General features: G+C 41.6%; 1 long non-coding RNA gene across 1 annotated transcript; it reads left to right on the top strand.

The window, feature by feature from the left end:
* The first annotated feature begins 613 nt into the window (after window positions 1-613).
* LOC125482952 lies at window positions 614-17,762 on the top strand. The gene is made up of 4 exons (XR_007261945.1): window positions 614-800; window positions 1,389-1,444; window positions 13,919-14,008; window positions 17,389-17,762. It is a non-coding gene; the product is annotated as an uncharacterized LOC125482952 (long non-coding RNA).
* The last annotated feature ends 2,371 nt before the right edge of the window (window positions 17,763-20,133 follow it).

Genomic DNA, 20,133 nt, shown 5'->3' with positions numbered 1-20,133 from the left:
AGAAGGCAATAGGGTTAAATGGTCATTTTCTGGTTCACAAGATAACCAGTGGGGTGCCACAGATATCAGTGTTATGGCCTCGATTATTTTGCTATCTCCCTTGGTGACTTTGATGAATGGTCCAATCAGTTGCTTTCTTAAGAGAAAAGTGGTCGTGGCTCCATCATTGGCAAATAGGCTTTCAGATGTCTGGGACTTAAACTCTGGAATTCCCTTCCTAAAACTCTCTTCCTTTAAAATCCTGCTTAAAGACTACCTTTTCGACAAAGCTGTTGAGTACCTGTCCCAATATCTATTTACTTAAGCTGGTGTCTAATTTTGTGAGATAAGGCTGTTTATAAAGTATTTTGGAATAATTTATTACATTGAAGTCATTCTAAACACAAGGGATTACATTTTTAGAAATGGTAGCAATGCTTTCTTTCAAATCAGGCACCCCGATCAGCTGACATTCACATGATAAATCATTCATCTTTCTCTCTCTGTTCTTTTCTAACAACATCAAAAGTAAATGATTAACAGGCAGGAAAGGTTGAGAGAGCTGTTAACAAAGTTTGCAGTGTGACTTTATTAATGGAACACAGGGTACAACAACAAGACTATTGATGTTTTACAAGACACTTCTTTGGATTCAGTTGGAATGTTGCTTCCAGGTCTGGGCAATGTGCTTTAAGAAGGATGTGCAATCTTTGGAAAGAATGCAGAAAGGATTCACAAGAATGGTTCCCGGGATGAGGAACTGCAGTCATGAAGCTAGATTGGAGAAGTTAGTATAATTTTCCTTGGAGAAGAGGAGATTGGTAAGGGATCTAATACAGGTATTCAAAACTGTGATAGTTTTAATTAAAGCAGACAGGGAGAATCTATTCCCAATTGTAAAGAATTGAGGATGAGAGGCTACAGATTTAAAGTAATTTGAAAAAGAGTAAATGGGATTTTCACACGCACATGAATAGGGTCTGGAATGGACTGGCTGAGTATGGCAGAGACAGATTCAATTTTGGTATCAAAAAGGGCATCATACTGTTATTTGAAAAGGAAGCATCTGCAGAGTTTCAAGGAGAAGGCAGGAGAATATGTGAAGAAAATTATTCATTTGGATAGCCATTGAACACCTGATGAGTTGAGTGGCCTCTTTCTGTGCTGTAATGATTCTGTGATTAATTCTACCACCAAGCAGGTAGAAAGCTTCAATCAGATAAAATAATCTGATTTGTGAAACTAAATGCAAGGTCTTAGCTGGTTAAACTTTAAACCATCTGATTGTTTTGATCGCTGTTTCTTAACGATAGTGCTATTGGATGCCAAAGATTTCCTGTGATAGTGATAAAGTGGTTCTATTGCCGAGGTGCCAGCTAAAAGTTGTTCTTGATTTATTTGCTTTGCAGATCTTCTCTGGCTGCAGATACTATTACACAGGCACCGGAAAACCATTGGCTTCCAAGTAAACATTCTTTACTTAAATTACCACGTGATTTAACTGAAGGGAAGAGATTTGGCAGCCAATCTGCCTTTTCTTCCCCCGAAATCCATACTATTCTGGGATAGTGGAGGTAGGGGTGTGGGCGACTGGGAAATGTTCTTCTTATAAAGTTTGTTGAAGTTGAGTGGAAGGAAGCTCATATGGAAGATAGACCGGTAGAATGAATGGTCTATTTTTGGCTTGTAGCTTCACTGATATGGCCAAGTAACCTTATACTACCCACTAAAGAAATATTAAGACCTGGATCCACGTTACAGCTGGATTAGAATCAAAGCCATAATGTTTTCTGACCTACACAGCTCAGTAACTTCCTGGATAAACATCCTCAGTCTCAAAGAATGTCAAGTTTATTTTTAAATTGCTGTAGGAACTACAGTAAACTTTGAAGTGACACCGTTCAGTAACAATTGATCTTGGGCAGTGCAGTATTGTGGAACCTGACATCAGATTGAACTCTGACTGGAGGGACCTAGGGTTATTCTTTCTGTTGGTGCTACATGGTATGAGTTTGCTTACAATCCAAGTTCTACTATTTTAAAATGAATACATTAAACAACATTAATATAAACATCCCCTGAGGCCACTGAAATGAAAATCAAAATACCAAAGGAACATTATATTTAAGTCTGCACTACCTATCTTTTGCAGAAAGCATACAGTTAATCCAGGATGCAATTTGCACAAAATTCTGTTTGTCATTGAGCTGATAATCTTATTCAGAAAGGCTAGAGGGCAACTCACATTGTGAAATGGAGCTGTCACATTGCTATTGCAATGGCCACTTTTATTTTGGAAATGAACTCATTGTTAGGCCTGAGTGGAAAGAAAGAGCACTCTATCATGCATACAGAAAGGAACATTGACCTCCAAGTCAGCCATGATAACCATGCCATACAAAATCTAGGGGTGCCTGATCGGATTACACAGAGATGACTTACACTGCAAGTTACCTATTGCAATAGTGAGTGCTTGGTGAGGTTCTGTAGAAGAGGTTTCACACTGCAAGGTCAAAAAATTGTATACGAAGAAGAGCGTGGAAGGTGCAAACATGTTCTGTACGCCCCAGATTTATGATAATATGTACAAGGTCAGGACACAGAGTTCCATTTGTAAGAATACATGAAGAAATAATTAGAAGTTAATTGCCCTGAAAACCAACTCGTCTAATTGTGCAGAGTGGAAATGGGGAGTAGCTTAGTCATCAGATATGTGCTAGGTCTGACTTCCACTTTGAAGTGATTTAACAGACTGAAACCAAAAGAATACAACACTTGGCCTCTGTTCCCCATAACAGTCTTCCATATGACCTCTTGAGCCATAACTAATCATTAAGAAATCAAAACATTTCACTTCCTAATCTCTTTTCTTTTCCCAGTCAATTGTCTTCCCTCCCTCTCCTGAAGTTATTGCCTTGTTACTTAGCCACAGCTCCATGATTCAGGTTGTGATACATTACCTCCTCCACTCTTCCACTGTGAGCTGAGGCACACTGCATTGGCAGGCAATATAACAATACCATGCAGGTATCAATACCTACCAAGTCACAACGTGAAGATTCAAGTCCTACTTAACAGCTTGTGCACAAATGTCTATGCCGACACTTCAGTGCAGTCGTAAGGATTAGCTGCCTTTAAGAGGAGATGTTAAACCAAGGCCCCATCTGCCTTTGTAAAAAATTCATTCATGACGTGTGGCTGTCACTAGCAGGGCTAGCATTTCTTGCCCATCCCTATTTGCCCTTGAGAAAGTGGAGGTGAGCTGCCTCCTTAAATCTCTGCAGTTCATTTGGTGTAGGTACACACACAATGCCGTAAAGGAGTGATTTCCAAGATTTTGATCCATCAGTACTGAGGCAGCACAGCTCAAGTGGATGCAAAAGATCTCATGGCACTGTTTCAGTAAAGAAGATTATCCCCTGTGTCCTGACTAACTAAACTCATTTGTCAGTAAATACAACAAAATAATAAAACTATTTGGCATTAACGTATTGCTGTTTGTGGGTTTCAGCTGAAATAGGTTGCTCCCAATCCCGTATTGTAACAGTATTTATATTTCAAAAGTGCCTTACAAGTTGTAAAGTGGTTTGACATGCCCAGTGGCCATGAAAAGCACCATTTAAAATGCAAATCTATGTTTTTAACAGCTTGGATATAATGCAACACCTTTTCTGTATGAAAATAAAGTCATAAACTTCACAAAGTCCTAACCCACTGCCTTCTCTTTCAATCTTTTCACTAGCTCTAAATTGTTAGAATGTTGTCCAATGTTACATGAGCAGAACTTTCCTCAGTGCAAATACTGGGAAGCCCAAAGTTATTGGCTTCATTCCCTGCCACAAACTCTGTTTCCTGGTGACCAACCATTCCTCTTCTTGGCAAGTAATTGAGACTAAACCAGACTGAAGCAGACTGTTCATCATCCTTATATTAAAGGGATATGGTGCCATAGCCATAATGTGACTAGACAAGTCATCTATTAGACGTTTTCCCAGCCACCATCAGTTCTGAGGAAGGGTCACCGGACCTAAAACATTAACACTGTTTTTTCCTTCACAGATGCTGCCAGAACTGCTGAGCTTTTCCAGCAACTTTGTTTTTGTTCCTGATTTACAGCATCCGCAGTTACATAGAACATAGAACATAGAACATTACAGTGCAGTACAGGCCCTTCGGCCCTCGATGTTGTGCCGACCTGTGAAACCAATCTGAAGCCCATCTAACCTAAACTATTCCATTATCATCCATATGTTTATCCAATTTCCATTTAAATGCCCTTAAAGTTGGCGAGTCTACTATTTTTGCAGGCAGGGCATTCCACGCCCTTACTACTCTCTGAGTAAAGAACCTACCTCTGACATCTGTCCTATATCTATCACCCCTCAATTTAAAGCTATGTCCCCTCGTGCTAGCCATCACCATCTGAGGAAAAAGGCTCCCACTGTCCACCCTATCTAATCCTCTGATCATCTTGTATGTCTCTATCAAGTCACCTCTTAACCTTCTTCTCTCTAACGAAAACAGCCTCAAGACCCTCAGCCTTTCCTCATAAGACCTTCCGTCCATACCAGGAGGTAACATCCTGGTAAATCTCCTTTGCACCCTTTCCAATGCTTCCACATCCTTCCTATAATGCGGTGACCAGAACTGTACGCAATACTCCAAGTGCGGCCGCACCAGAGTTTTGTACAGCTGCAACATGACCTCATGGCTCCGAAACTCAATCCCTCTACCAATAAAACCTAACATACTGTATGCCTTCTTAACAACGCTATCAACCTGGGTGGCAACTTTCAGTGATCTATGCACGTGGACACTGAGATCTTTCTGCTCATCCACACTACCAAGAATCTTACCATTAGCCCAGTACTCTGTATTCCTGTTACTCCTTCCAAAATGAATCACCTCACACTTTTCCGCATTAAACTCCATTTGCCACCTCTCAGCCCAGCTCTGCAACTTATCTATGTCCCTCTGTAACCTGCAACATCCTTCCGCACTATCCACAACTCCACCAACTTTGGTGTCATCCGCAAATTTATTAACCCATCCTTCTACACCCTCATCCAGGTCATTTATAAAAATGACAAACAGCAGTGGCCCCAAAACAGATCCTTGAGGTACACCACTAGTAACTGAACTCCAGGATGAACATTTCCCATCAACCACCACCCTCTGTCTTCTTACAGCTAGCCAATTTCTGATCCAAACCGCTAAATCACCCTCAATCCCATGCCTCCGTATTTTCCGCAATAGCCTACCATGGGGAACCTTATCAAACGCTTTACTGAAATCCATATACACATCAACCACTTTACCCTCATCCACCTGTTCTTTCGGGTTTTTTAAAAGTTATCTATTGGGTTCAGAATAATCCTCCAGGGGTTTAAATTCTACCACTGCAGTTGATGGACTTGAATTAAATCAATAAAATCTGGAATTGAAAGCTCATCCAATAATGGTGAATGTGAAACTATAATTGATTGTCCTAAAACCCACTTAGTTCACTAATATTCTTCAGGTAAAAATATACTCCCATGTCCTAACCTGAAATGGCTGAGCAGGCCACTCATACCACTGCAAAGTTTAAAGACAGTAATGAAGGCAGATGGACAGCCTAGCATATACCCAGGCACTGGAACTGACAATGGGAAATCCAGCCCTGCCCTCATGTACCAAAATTGGAAAAGGTATCCCACAGTCTGGTCAAGCAACAGGCTGACATAATCAACTCACATAATCATACCTTAATCATACATCCTTGATATCTCCATCTCAGGCTGACCCACAAAATGCTGTGGCATAGTGGTATATTGTTGGGAGGGGGTTGCCCTCAAATTGACTCTAGATCCCAGGAAATTTCATGGTGTCGGTCAAAAATGGGCAAGGAAATCTTATGTTAATTACCATCTCTCCAGCAACCTACCTCCTATTTGTCATTTCAGCTGATATATCCTCAATATTGAACACCCAACAGAGAATATACTCCATTAGAAGGCCACAAGACCATAAGAAATAGGAACAGGAGTAGACCAGTCAGCCCCTCAAGCCTACTCTGCCATTTAATAGGGGCATGGCTGATCCAACATTCCTGGCGTCCACTTTCCTGCCCATTCCCCGTAACCGTTGATTCCCCGGCTGATCAAGAATCTACCTGTCTCAGCCTTAAAAATACCCGAGGACTCTGGCCCCACAGGTCTCTGTGGCAAAGAGTTCCAAAGACTCACAACTCTTTGAGAGAAGAAATTTCTCTCATCGCCATCTTAAATCGGCGCCCCTTTATTCTGAGTCTTTGCCCTCAGGTCTTAGAATCTCCCATGAAGGGAAACATCTTCAGCATTTACACTGTCAGGCCCCTTAAGATTACTTGATGTTTCAACAAGTTTCTTCTAAATTCTAATGAATAGAGTTCCAACCTGTTTAGCCTTTGGACGTAAGACAATCTCTCCATACCAGGGATCATCGTTGTGAACATGTCTTTGAATTTCCTCCAATGAAATAATATATTTTCTTAAATAAGGGAACCAAAATTACTCACAGTGTTCCAGATGTGGTCTCAGGCACACCTTGTACAGCTGCAGTAAGACTTCCCTACTCCTGTACTCTAACCCCCTTGAAATAAAGGCCAGCATTCTATTTGGCTTCCTGATTACCTGCTGCACCTGTGTGCTAGCTTTCTGTGTTTCGTGCACAAGTCTCCCCAAATCCCTTTATATTGCAGCTTTCTGCAGTTTTTCTCTGATTAAATAATGCATTTTTTGTTCTCCATTTCAAAATGAACAATTTCACTTTTTCCCACATTATACTCAATTTGCCAACTTCTTTGTCCGCTTACTTAACCTATCAGTATCTCTCTATAAGCGTTTATATTCCTTTCACAACTCTGGCTGGTATTCTGGATGTTGGTGAGGCAAAAAGAGGAAAATTCACTTCACGTCATCCTCAGCAAGCTACCTGCCCGAGATGCATCTGTCCATAACACCATTAGAAGGAATGACTATTGCACCATCATTGTGAAGACAAAGTCCCATCTTCATGTTGAGGAGATCCTTCATCATGTGGCACGAGCACCATATGAAATGCAATAGATTGTTGAAGTTTCCAGACTGGGTATCCATTAGACACTGTTGGTTATCAACAGTAGCAAAATTTTACTCAAACACAATCTGATATATGACCTGATATATCCCCCACTACCATTACCATCAACGCCCTGTTCAATGAAGAGTGCAGCAGGTAATGGAAGGGGCAGAAGCAGACATACCTAACAAAAAGAGTTGTTAACCTGGTGTAGCCACAACACAAGACTACCTACAATCCAAAATGTGGAAGCAGCATACGATACAAAGAACTAGCAATTCCACAGATCAGAACCGGACTCTGCAGGCTGGACACATCAGCCCCAAATGCTGGTGAATAATTACAGAACTAACTGAAGGACAAGATTCCATGCAATCTCCATCTTCAATAATGGGATGGGGGAAGACCACCGCATAGAAACATAGAAACATAGAAGATAGGAGCAGGACGAGGCCATTTGGCTCTCCGAGCCTGCTCCACCATTCTTCACGATCATGATTGATTGTCCAACTTAATAGCCTAATCCTGTTTTCTCCCCATAACCTTTGATTCCATTTGTCCCAAGTGCTATATCTAGAAACCTCTTGAATACATTCAATGTTTTGGCATCAACTACTTCCTGTGGTAATGAGCTCCACTGGCTCACCACGCTTTGGGTAAAGAAATGTCTCCTCATCTCTGTCCTAAATTGTCTACCCCGAATCCTCATACTGTGACCTCTGGTTCTGGACACACCCACCAGCAAAAGGTATGGCTGATGAATTTACAACAACCTCCAGCTAGAAGCACCAAATGGATGATCCACCTGGGCATCTTTGTAAAGTTCCCAGCATCACAGACGCCAGTATTCAGCCAATTTGCTTGATTCCACATGATATCAAGAAACAGCTGATGGCACTAGATACTATAAACCCTGTGGGCCCTGATAGCATTCTGACAAAGCCACTGAAGACTTCTGCTCTAGAATTAGTTGCATCACTGGCCAGGCTGTTCTAATTCAGTCACGACATCGATATTTACCTGGCAATGTGTGGAAAATTGCCCAGGTATGGTCTGTCCACTAAAAGCAGAGTAAATCTAGCCAGACCAATTATCATCACATCATCCCACTCTTGACTGTATGCAAAGTGATGGAAGAGATAAGTGACAATGCTGACAAGTGGCATTTGCTCAGCAATAACTAACTGACAGACACTCAAGTTTGGATTCCACCAGAGCCATTCAGTTTCTAACCTCATTGCAGCCTCAGTCAAAGCCTGGGCAAAAGAGCTGAACTCTAGAGGGGATGTGAGTGTGACTGCCTTTGACATCAAGGCCACACGATTAAGCATAGTGTGGGAACCCATGAGCTGTGAATCGAACAAAGATGGATTTTGTTTTTTATATGACTTCTGTTATTAATAGGCATTGTAGAATGGCGTCTTAAATACTTTTCACTGTATTTTTCATAAAAATACAAGTGACAATAGATTACTATTCAATTTTAAATCAGGATGAAACCTCTCAATTGTTTGCAGTCACACCTGACACAAAGGAAGATGGTTGTGATGGTTGGAAATAATTCATCTCAGTCCCAGGGCATTAATGGAGGAGTTCCCCAGGTAGCACCTTAAGCCCAACCATCTTCAGCTGCTTCATCTGTTACCTTCCTGACAGTATAAGGTCAGAAAAGTGGCTACTCACAATGCTTCAGCAACATTCGCCACTCTGCAGTTAGCCAAGTATTCCATGCTCGTATGCAGCCAGACTTACACAATTTCCAGGTTTGAGTTGATTGGTGGCAAGTAGCTTATGTGCCACACAACTATCAGGTAATTAATGACAGTCCCCGATAAAAGAATCTAACTATCTCCTCTTGGTATTCACATTACTGACTCCCTTACTTTCATCATTCTGGATGTTACCGTTGACCTGACACTGAACTGAACTGAACTGTTGTATTAGGAAAAGGCCAACATGGGACAATGCATTGGGCTCCATCCAGTAGTGTCATATGGCCCAGCGTGTAGAACTGAAGAGTCCAGTTCAAGCTTTCAATGGTTTCTGTCATGTCTTCCCTGGCTTCTGAAAGTCTCACTATTTATCTTCAAAGGACCAAAATAACATTAACCCATTGATTTTGGGTGATAAACAACGTCTTGTGATTAAAACAAGTCTCTCTTCTTGTTAAGACTCACTAGCGGTTCATTCTCTAGCACTTCAAACCAAACAGGACGCAGTTTTGAAGGGAGACTTGGTGTGGCACCGCCCTACTCCAACACTCAGCAGGTTCCATAGCCATATGACATGGTGATCAGGAGTGGGATTATGGCTTGAATACCTTAAATGTAGCAATGGTGAAAAAAATCAGTTCTGAGGAAGGCTCACCGGACCCGAAACGTTTGCTCTGTCTTTTCCCTTCACAGATGCTGCCGGACCTGCTGAGCTTTTCCAGCAATTTCTGTTTTTGTTCCTGATTTACAGCATCCACGGTTCTTTTGGTTTTTGTTGTTGTTGTTGTGAAAAAAATCCAGCTGACCCAGCAGAAAGAATTTTCTGAAGATAAGTGAGTTTCCTGCTGTCAGAAAATCACCACTTTAAGAATACTTGGGACAGTCAGTCAGCAGCAAATACTTGAACAGACAAACAGTCAACTGAACCCATGGAAAGACAAGCAGGGGAAAAGCAGTATTCCAAGCTAAAACCTTCTCTTCAGAGTTGTCAAGAGGTGCAGGAAAGTGTGGACTAGTGAGCAAGTAAATACAAACTAGTCAAACTAGTTACACAGTTCTTAGAGAAGAACAATCTTTAGTTGCAGTCCCAATTAGATGTTTGGCTGTAAAGGAACCATTTCGGAGCTTTCTGCATTAAGTTAAATAGTTTTAAATTAATGACTTAAGGAAAGGATAGAGGTGAAGGAAACAGTACTGACCATTTACAGTGAGCATCACCCCTGTAGTGAGTGCACATTATAAGGCATGCCTACATTTGCAAAGATGTGGAGGTGCTGGTGTTGGACTGAGGTGGACGAGGTCAGAAATCACACAATACCAGGTTATAGTCCAACAGGTTTATTTGAAAACACAAGCTTTAGGACCCTCAGTCAAGGGCCATTAAATTAACGAACACTGAGGCATAGAATCACAAATGTCACGGAGCAGATTTCAGAAACAAAAGAGCAATTTCAAAGTTTTAGAAGGTAGAGTCTAACAGAAGAAAATAGAATAATTATAAAACTGTGACAATATTGGGAGATATGAAATTTAAGCTTCAGTTTTGGCAGGAATATTTATAAAGAACACAACCATTGAGGTTTATTTAGAAAATTTGCAGGCAGGGATATGCATTGCATGTTAGGCTGTGATAGACAGGAAAATATCTACTTTTCTCTTTAGGAAGCAGGAAACTGTATCGAACCTCCTACTTGTAGGGGGTGGCAAACCAACTTTTAGATCACAAAATGGCAGAAAAACCCAAGCAAACGGTACAGAGATGCAGACTGCTATTTAACAGAAATCTAAAATACGGAATTAGTAGCTTTATTAGGAAAAAAAACATTGCAATAATTCAACAGTTAAAAGCTTGAGTGGATTTTAATACAAGGGAATTAAACTGCATTGAAATACTGCAAAATTAAAAGCTTAAAGGCCAATGGATTACCACCAGCTTTGAGATGCTACAAATTTAAAACAGCTTTAAACTACTAAGCACAAGCAATCATATTAAGAAGGAAATGGCATCAGAAATAATGCGACTAAAAAGATTTAATATCAGATTTGGGCTTGAGATTTCAATGGAGTTTAACATGTCATTCCCATTTCCTGATAGTCTTCATAATTATATCTAACTATTCGATGTAACTTGGACTTATTGCTATCAATGACTACACCTTGTTGATATAAGTACCTCTTCTTGATAAGACAAGGTAATGGGTTATGCTGTACAACTGCTAACCAAACAAGGCTTTAGATTCACTATAGAAAGGAGGATGAGAGACAACACTCTATGTCAACCGTAAGCAGCTGTGGTTGGTTCAGCAGATGTATGACAGTAGCCATATAAACCATTCATGATGCATTATCAATTAACATTAGGCTAATCATCTGGAAAATCATCTGTGACACAAGGGCAGGTCAGAAGCTAAGAATACAGGTGACTTACCTCCTGATTCCCCTAAGCCTGTCCACCATCTACAAGGCATAAGTCAGGATGTGATGGAATACCTGCCTAAATGAGTGCAGCTCCAACAATACTTAAGAAGCTTGATACCATCCAAGACAAAGCAGCTCACTCAATTAGCACTCTATGAACTACCTTCAACATTCACTGTCTCTACTACCACTGCACAGTGACAGTCGTGATGTACTGCAACAACTCACTGTGGTTCCTTCAACAGCAACTTTTAAAACCTTGACCTCTACCATCCTAGAAGGATAAGTACAGCAGATACATAGGGCTAACAGCACTTGTGATATCTCTGTACCACAAAGACTGCAGCAGTTCAAGCCGACAGCTTACCTTCACCTTCTCCAGGACAATAACAATGGGAAATACCCATTTGTTTGCTAAGAAGTCCTCAGAGCCAAGCAGGGCTTTCTTTCACTCTGGTTGCGAGGTAGCTAAACAACTTGATGTTAGATCTGCACACTGCTACAAGTGGAGCATGTGTTGTTTGGTGAGGTGGCTGAGATGCTCAGGTTTCTGAAACTCCTTCTATTCTTCCCACTTGGCCTCCACCTGGCCTCCCAGAAGGTGCTCCAGCTGGGTCACACCTTTGGAATCTGATTGGGCTGTCCTGGGTGAGACACTCCCCAAGTTGGTGTGGATATCACAAATTTTCAGAGAAGCTTTGATGATAATCTGGAATATTTCCTATGCCCTCAGATTTAGGAACTTAGAGTAGGAAGTTTGTTTTGAAAATTTTTTACCAGACACGTGGAAGATGTGCTCGATACAGTATGGAGCTGGAGGAACACAGCCGGTCAGGCAGCATCAGAGGAGTAGGAGAGTTGACATTTTGGGCCTAGACTCTTCATCAGGACTGGGGAGGGGGAAGGGAGCTGGGAGGTAAATAGAGGGAAGAGGGGTGGGACTGGTAGGTGAGATGGCGATAGGTGGATGTGGTTAGGGGCAGTGGGGATTGGTCAGTAGGAAGGGTGGAGCGGATAGATGAGGAAGGAGATGGACAGGTAGTGTCAGGTCAAGGAAGCAGGGATGAGAAAGAGTTGGACATGGGATGAGACCAGGTTGGGGGGGGGGGGGTGGGGAAATTTTGGAACAGGTGAAATCTATGTTTAGGCCATCAGGCTGTAGACTCCTGAGGCGGAATATGAGGTGCTGCTCCTCCAGTTTCCAGGTGGCATCGTTGTGGCACTGGAGGAGGCTCAGAATGGACATGTCACCCAGGGAGTGGTTAGCAAACAGAAGGGTCTGAGGAAGGGTCACCAGACTCAAAACGTTAACTCTGATTTTTTTCTTCGCTGATGCTGCCAGACCTGCTGAGCTTCGAGCAACTTTTGTTTTTGTTCCTGGTTTACAGCATTCGGAGCTCTTTCAATCCTTTTTCCAGGGTAGGGGAGTCCAAAACTAGAGGGCATAGGTTTAAGGTGAGAGGGGAAAGAATTAAAAGGGACATGAGGGGCATGGTATTTATATGGAACAATCTGCAGAGGAAGTGGTAAAGGTGGATACAATTATAATATTTAAAAGGCATTTGGACAGGTACATGGAGAGAAAAGGTTTAGCGGGGTATGAGCCAAATGCAGGCAAATGGGACTAGTTCAGTTTAGGAAACCTGGTCAGCGTGAAGATTTGGGCCGAAGCACCTGTTTCTGTGTTATGTGACTCTATGACTCTATAACTTGCATGTAGAACATTTTACATAGCATCTTGATTACTAAAAGCGCAATAACCCGTCTGACAGAGGAGACAGATATCTCTAATGAACAAAATACCATATGTTACAATGTTAATGTGAAATTCTGAGCACAGGTATGGTTCTGAAATACCACATCATCAAAGACAAAACTGTACAGCCTTCTGTCAACCATGTATTGAAGTGCTTCTATACCTGGTTGTAGACTTTCTTGGCCTACCTATCAAAACAGATTAATCAAGTCAAAGATCTGGGGAAGGGTAGGAGAGGTAAGGAAAATCTGAACTGCAAGCGTTGTAAAGAGAAGTAATTTAGAACATGGATTTGAGGATGCATATAAATCATAATCAGTGTTTATGATGAGGGGAATAAAGGTTAGGGAGAGACATTGTGCAAGGGCTTCAGCATCCTGGAGCAAATTTGCTGTGATGTTTTACAGCTGCACATCACTGAATGTAAATAGCACAATGTCAGTGTAGTTAAAGTTCCTGACACCGGACCAGACTAAACTAGAAAAACTGCGAAAACATATAGACATAAGCATATGGTGAAGGTAGATTTGACGTTAACTAATGTGAGTAAAAGTCAGAACCAGAGGCAAGTATATGATTACCAAAAAAGCAGTATGTAATACTAATGTATAATAAATAGTATACTTTGAAGTCTAAGCCTGAAAACAGTCCTTTGCTTTGCCTTCTCCTCAACCAGTCTGCCTTGAACACAAACACATATTGACGTTAAGCATATAATAAAAGAGATGACTGTTGCTCCTCCTCTGTTGCAAGACACTCTTTGTCTTTCTGCTCAACTGAGGAGCTCAAGGACCAGAAAAAGACTCCAAGGACCTTTTCCATCTTGCAACTTCCAATAAGATAGTGCTGGAATAGGGCTTCTGAGCCCAGGGTTTGTCCACTCAGTCAGCTTCTGTTTATGTTCCTTTCCTTTTCTGAATCTTCTTTCTTGATTTTTTTTTCACTTTTGTTTTACTTACCCCTTGTTGAATAGCTCAGTGGCAGTGACAGCATCAGCGGTGGCAAGTGCGCCCAGCGTGGATTCGAGTCAGCCCAGTACGGACTTGTGGCAATGGCTACAGAAGTGAGTATGGGTTCCCGCCAGCATTTACACCCAATGCAGGTTCCTGGAGGTGAGTTTGGACCATATGAGACCCGGCCGTGTCAGCAGAGGCTGCATCGGCAAGGTGGGCCTGAAGCAGACTCATAGTGGCGGAGTGGTGTCTGCATTGGTGAGGCCCAGCGAGTATTCATAGTGGCGAGGGCATCAGTGGAGGTGAGATGATACCAAAGAGTGGCAAATTACATTCTGGCAGTGGCGAGTTGACAAAGAGGACACATGTCTGGTCACCAGGCCTATGGCCCATGGCCCATGGTGGAGCACTTAACAAGAAGAACTGTGAAATTGAGCATTTTTAAAATTTATTTCCTTATCTTTCTACTTTTATTTTCCGTATTTTGATTTATTTTTCTGTGTTTTAAGATGGCACTAGAGAGTGGCGACACTATACAACACTTTTCACTGTATCTTGTAACAAAATACATGTGGCAATAAATAAATGAGAGCATGCCATTTTTTTGTTGATCTCCTGAGCAAGGCACTACATGGAGGTCTGTGTACATTTTTTGCCATCCATTGAGTCTCTTGGTCTTGCTCTCCATGAGAGTCATCAATCACTTAGTGGAAGTGCCAAGTGTGCATCCATCAGAGACATGGCAACATGGATGGACTCTTCCATCAATGCATGAGAGATGAGTTGACTGTGATAGACTGAGCATGAGGTGGGTAGGCAATAGTCAATATTTAAGGAATGCATGTATGCATTACAGCAGTTATATTTCCTTTTGGGTGAAAAGAACTTAACAGTGGCCCAAACATGGCTGACAAAAGCAAATGTTAAGGATAGTAGTAGAAGAGTCATTTAAAGTTGCTGGAAAAAGTAACAAACCTGAAGCCTGGGAGCAGTTTAGAATTCAGCAAAGGAGGACCAAGGGGTTGGTTAAGAGGGGAGATATAGAGTATGTGTAAACTTATAAGGCACATAAATGTGAACCATAAGCAATTTTATAATTATGTAAAATAAAAGTGTGGCAAAGACAAATGTAGGTCGCTTACAGTCTGAAACAGGAGAACTGGGAAATGGTACAGCAATCAACAACTACTTTAGTTCTGTTGCCACAAAAGACACAAATCACTTCCCAGAAATACTGGGAAAAACTGGACCCTTCTTCAGACCCAAAACGTCAACTTTCCTACTCCTCTGATGCTGCCTGGCTTGCTGTGTTCATCCAGCTCCACACTGTGTTATCTCAGCCTCCAGCATTGGCAGTCCCTACTATCTCTGAGTGAGAACTTCCCAGAAATGTTGAGGAGGCAAGGTCTTGAGAAGGAAGAATCGAAGGAAATTAGTAAATAAAAAAGGTGCTGGAGAAATTATTGGGAATGAAAGCTAATAAATCCCCAGGACCTGATAATCTACACACCAGGGTAATAAAGGAGGTGGCCATGGAAATAATGGACGCAATGCTTGTCAACTTCCAAAATCCTGCAGATTCTGGAGAAGTGCCAGTAGGAATGAACAATAGCCAACCTGGGACGCCCACAACCCACAAGTGAATTAAAAAGAAGATTGCAGGGTGACAAATATAATCACACTGTTTAAAAGATGGGAGAGGGAGAAAAAATGGGAATTATAGATTGGTTAGCCTGACATTATTGTTTGAGAAAATGTGGGGATCTAATTTAGAGGATGAAGACATTTACAAAATACCAATAGTAATACACAAAGTCACGATGAAGTTTTGGAAAGGATATCATCTTTCACAAACCTATTGGAGATTTTTAAGGAAATAATTGGCACCATAAATGAAGAAGAAACAATGAATGCGGTATGAGAGATAGTAGGAACTGCAGATGCTGGAGAATCTGAGATAACAAGGTGTAGAGCTGGATGAACACAGCAGGCCAAGCAGCATCAAAGGAGCAGAAAGGCTGACGTTTTGGGCCTAGACCCTTCTTCAGGAACACCTATACCTATGGGACCTGCACTCCATGATTGGACGCATGCATGCTTTCTGTCTGTGGCCATTCTCAAGAGCCCTTGTTGGGGGTCAACAATCAGAGATGAATGCCATCACTGACCTACAGTCGTGCCTCTGACAAGATGCGTGGCTTTCTGACCACTATGCCATTGATTGAGTGAGAACACTGTCTCCAAAAAAATTCACCCCTTGGGGCTACCACATGCAAACCTGAAAGGAATGGGAGGTATACAACACATATCTTGGCTGAATGTTTCAGCTTTCCCAGTCTGGAAGGAGTCCCTGCAGAGAGGCAATGCTAAACCATGGAACAACCAGTCAGGGTCTTCCTGCTGCTACCCTCACTGCCACCTTCCTCCTTTCTTAAGGTTTCCTATTATTCAACAGCACCTTGACAATATGATCAGACACCAATTCTGTGGTTCTACTTTCTTGGTAGTTGGCTGATGTATTTCCCAACGGTTAATTCATTGACGACCAGATGATCGAGTATGGTTGGTCAGTCCCTGCCAAATCAACAGTAGCTTCCATTTCCATTCCCAGCAATGGGATCTGGAGCCTCACTGCAAAATTCAGCCCCATGACTTAGCTTAGCTGCTAAGCTTAATGGCTCATCCCTTGCTTATTAATGGAGCTTGTTGTCAGGATAATTAATTGTTAATTAATGTTTTTGAATCTGGAGAAAAAACTCAATGTCCTGCTTTTAAATTTATCTTCGGATTCTGAATGTTTGCCATTTGTATAAAATTAAACTGAATGCCGGCCGCTTTGCACTAAGTTCATAAAATACTTTAAAATAAACTAAGATCTTGGCCTCTGAATGCACTTTATAACCAATAAAGATCTTTTAAAGTCACTGTTGAAATGTGGGATATACAGCAGCCATTTAATGCGCAGTGAAGTGCCACAAGCAGCACTGCGATAATGATCAGATTGTCTGTTTTAGACGTCAGTTAAGGGTTTAGTCTTGTTCAGAACATGAGGAGGCCTTGACACAACATCATCGACCTGATACATTAATTGTGCTTTGCTTTCCATGAAATACTGCCAGAGCTGCTGAGTATTTTCCCTGTATTTTGTTTGGCTCATCCCCTAAATCTCTACCTTTTTCCACACTGTCTTTTGCCTGATGCTTTTTGCCTTGTTGGGATACAAGTGCAATTATCCCGTCCTGTGATCATATTGGCATTTTTAGAATGAGATGGCAGGAGTTAGTGGTGAAAATCGTCACAGTGTTGTCTGAGAAGTCTGCCAAAGTCTACTTGATGTCAAAAGCATCACACTGCATCTTTTGTGCAACTGCTGATGTGGATTTCTTGCTAGGCAACAGCGATTTACCAATTACAAGAGATTATAATTTGTTAAATGCCTTGTTAACATCATAACTTGCCTCATTAATATTCTGCTTCCAATCTTACCAAGCATGCCGAACAAGCCAGACATTGAAAATTCTTGATATGGATGTCAGAAAACTCATCGACTTTAGCTCGCTGCTTGCCTCAAAGGATCTCATTGCACAGCTGCCACACACACACCATTTATCCTCACTGAACCTGAAGAAGGAGCGAGACTCTGAAAGCTTGTGTCTTCAAATTAAACCTGTTGGACTATAACCTGGTGCCTTGTGATTTTTGACCTTGTGAATGCTTGGCATTCACCGTGTACCAGCCTCTGACAACCCTTATGGCACATATCTAATTCACCTACAGGACCGCTTCCGACACTAACTCACTCAGAGCCTACTGGCTGCTCACAGCATCCACACTTTGCCTTTTTGCATTTTTTGCTCCTCAGCCAGAGATACCAGTCACATGGTATTGCTATGCCGCTTAGCGCAGACACAAAGGCAGCTGTGTTCATCCAGCTCTACACCTTGTTATGTCTGCTTTAAGAGGACACTGGGCTGGTACGGTCTGCTGGTCATAGCTTTAATTGCTGGTCCTGAGAGAAGCTCACATCCGAGCTGTGCCCCGCTCTACCCAACAGGAACTATCAGTCGCCATCATCAAGGTAGGTGGAATTTCCCCTTTTATGCCATCCCTGTCATTTTTGGTGCAGGTTAGGAGATGTCCCAAGCAAGTGAATCAACAATATGTAGCAAATATCAGGAACAGTGCATGGCAGCTGCAGACTAACTGCACTTGCCTGGGTGAACAATGGATTTTTAAAGATGTCTCCGGGGGTACCAGAGATGCCAGTCAACCCTGGGATGTCCCGGTAGTGGCAAATTTCTCTGGGTCTGTCAAGTTGTAGAATGGAGCTAGAATCAAGGGAGAAGTGCATCACAGAATTGGGGTAAATTAATGAGACAGGTTTGGTCAGTTATAGTGAGAGTCCTCACTAAGCCTCATGGAGAGAAACCCTCTATGAAACTCGACACAACTAGCACTTAGTCATTAAATTGTAAGACTCAGCCCATTAACTCTGTTTCTCTCTCTGCAGATGCTGTCAGACTGGCTAAGTTTCTCCAGCATTTTATTTTGATTTCAGACTTCCAGCTTCTGCAGTACTGGGCCTTGCTTTTATTTTTATTCCAGATTTAACTGAACATTAATTCCCTAGCAGCCATGGAGAGATCTGAACAGGCTTAAGTGGGATTTAATGTAGCCTTCTGGATATTTAATCAGGTAATAGTGCTACTCTGCTACTGCACTGTGTTAATGTTCGTATATTCTTTAATGCATGGCCTCCTATTGTGTACTTTGAGCTCTTTTCAGCGTATGTGTATGAGATTATTGTGGCAACATACGAACATTTTTAAATTGAGCCACTTCTGTGACATTCATTTAGGCATTACAAAGATTGGTCTTTGAAGAAATCTTCTGTCTATAGATGCCCACATCCCTTTCCTCCCATCATTGTCCTCTCTCTGCTCTGCTCCATCTTTTCTATCCCTTAAGCCTCTCACACCCTGCCTGTCAATCTACTGTCTATCTGTCAATCCATATTAAACAAGCCAGAATATTTAAACATGGATCTGAACATGCAAATTTGGAACATATGTACGCCACTCTGCCCTGTTAATCCTGTTCTTCCATGTTCTTGCCTGCCTCAAATAACCTTTCAGCCCCTTGTTATCAAGATATAGTCACTCTCAAATGTGTTTGGATGATGAAAGGTCTACGAATGAGCTAGAGTTTCAGCATCATATGCAGGGTGCATCAGTTTTCAGATTCTCAGAACTTGCAAGTCTGCAGAAAGTAATAACCTTCCCCACGTTACCTCGATGTGAAACTGAGAGCTCTATCTGTATATTCAAGTGAATCTCAAACATTCCAGGCGCTGATGCACAGAACAGGCAAATTCTGCTCATGACTGAAAACTACTAATACAAATGAAATGGAAATTCATCTAATTTTGCTGTTTGTGAGATCTTGATGTGCTCAAATTGGCCTGCAAATGTGCTCACATAATCGCAGTGACTGTGATTCGAAGACAATCAATTGATCGCAAATTGATGACATCCTGAGGAAGTTAAAGGCACTAAATAAATGCAAGTCTTTCTCTGTACACCTCCACTCATGAATGGACAGTTTCCCCTCTTCCTTAAGATATTGGGGGTGAAATGTAATTTTGATGGAGACAGATGATGAAAGGCTGTAAATTGGCTGCTTCCGAAACATTCCACCAATTTTTCGTTCCACTGAACTTTTACTTTGTTGAAGCTACTTTTCTTTTAATTGTCCTTTGTTCCATCAGGACATCTCCTACTGAATACAATCCTGATTTGCTTGTTATCATTAAAGTTGTGATAAAAGTTCTGAGTTCTGATGATAGGTCATTGACCTGAAACATGAACTCAGGTTCTCTCTGCCGATGCTTCAAACTGGTTGAATTTTCCAGTTATTTTTTACCTTATTTTGTTCCTATCAGCTTGGCCAAATCCCAGAAGACATAACTTTATACTCCAAACTCCTGGTACAATAACTTTTTTTAAAATTGTAGAATCTGTTTATCAATTGCTGCAATTGGGATTTGTATCTCACGTGGACTTTTCAGTGAGCTGTAATAAACAAGTTTATGATGAGTGGTGTAAATTGCAGTTATTCTGTAAACCTTGGGTAAAACTCTTTATCTTATCAATCATAACTAAAAATGTAAACAATTTGTACCAAGGTATAAACTTTAGGAATAATGTTCAAAGCCCTTCTCCTATTGCGTCCTGCA

The sequence above is a fragment of the Rhincodon typus genome, chromosome 4, assembly GCF_021869965.1.
Source record: "Rhincodon typus isolate 14 chromosome 4, sRhiTyp1.1, whole genome shotgun sequence".
NCBI lineage: Eukaryota > Metazoa > Chordata > Chondrichthyes > Orectolobiformes > Rhincodontidae > Rhincodon > Rhincodon typus.
This window is presented reverse-complemented; position numbering and strand designations above follow the sequence as displayed.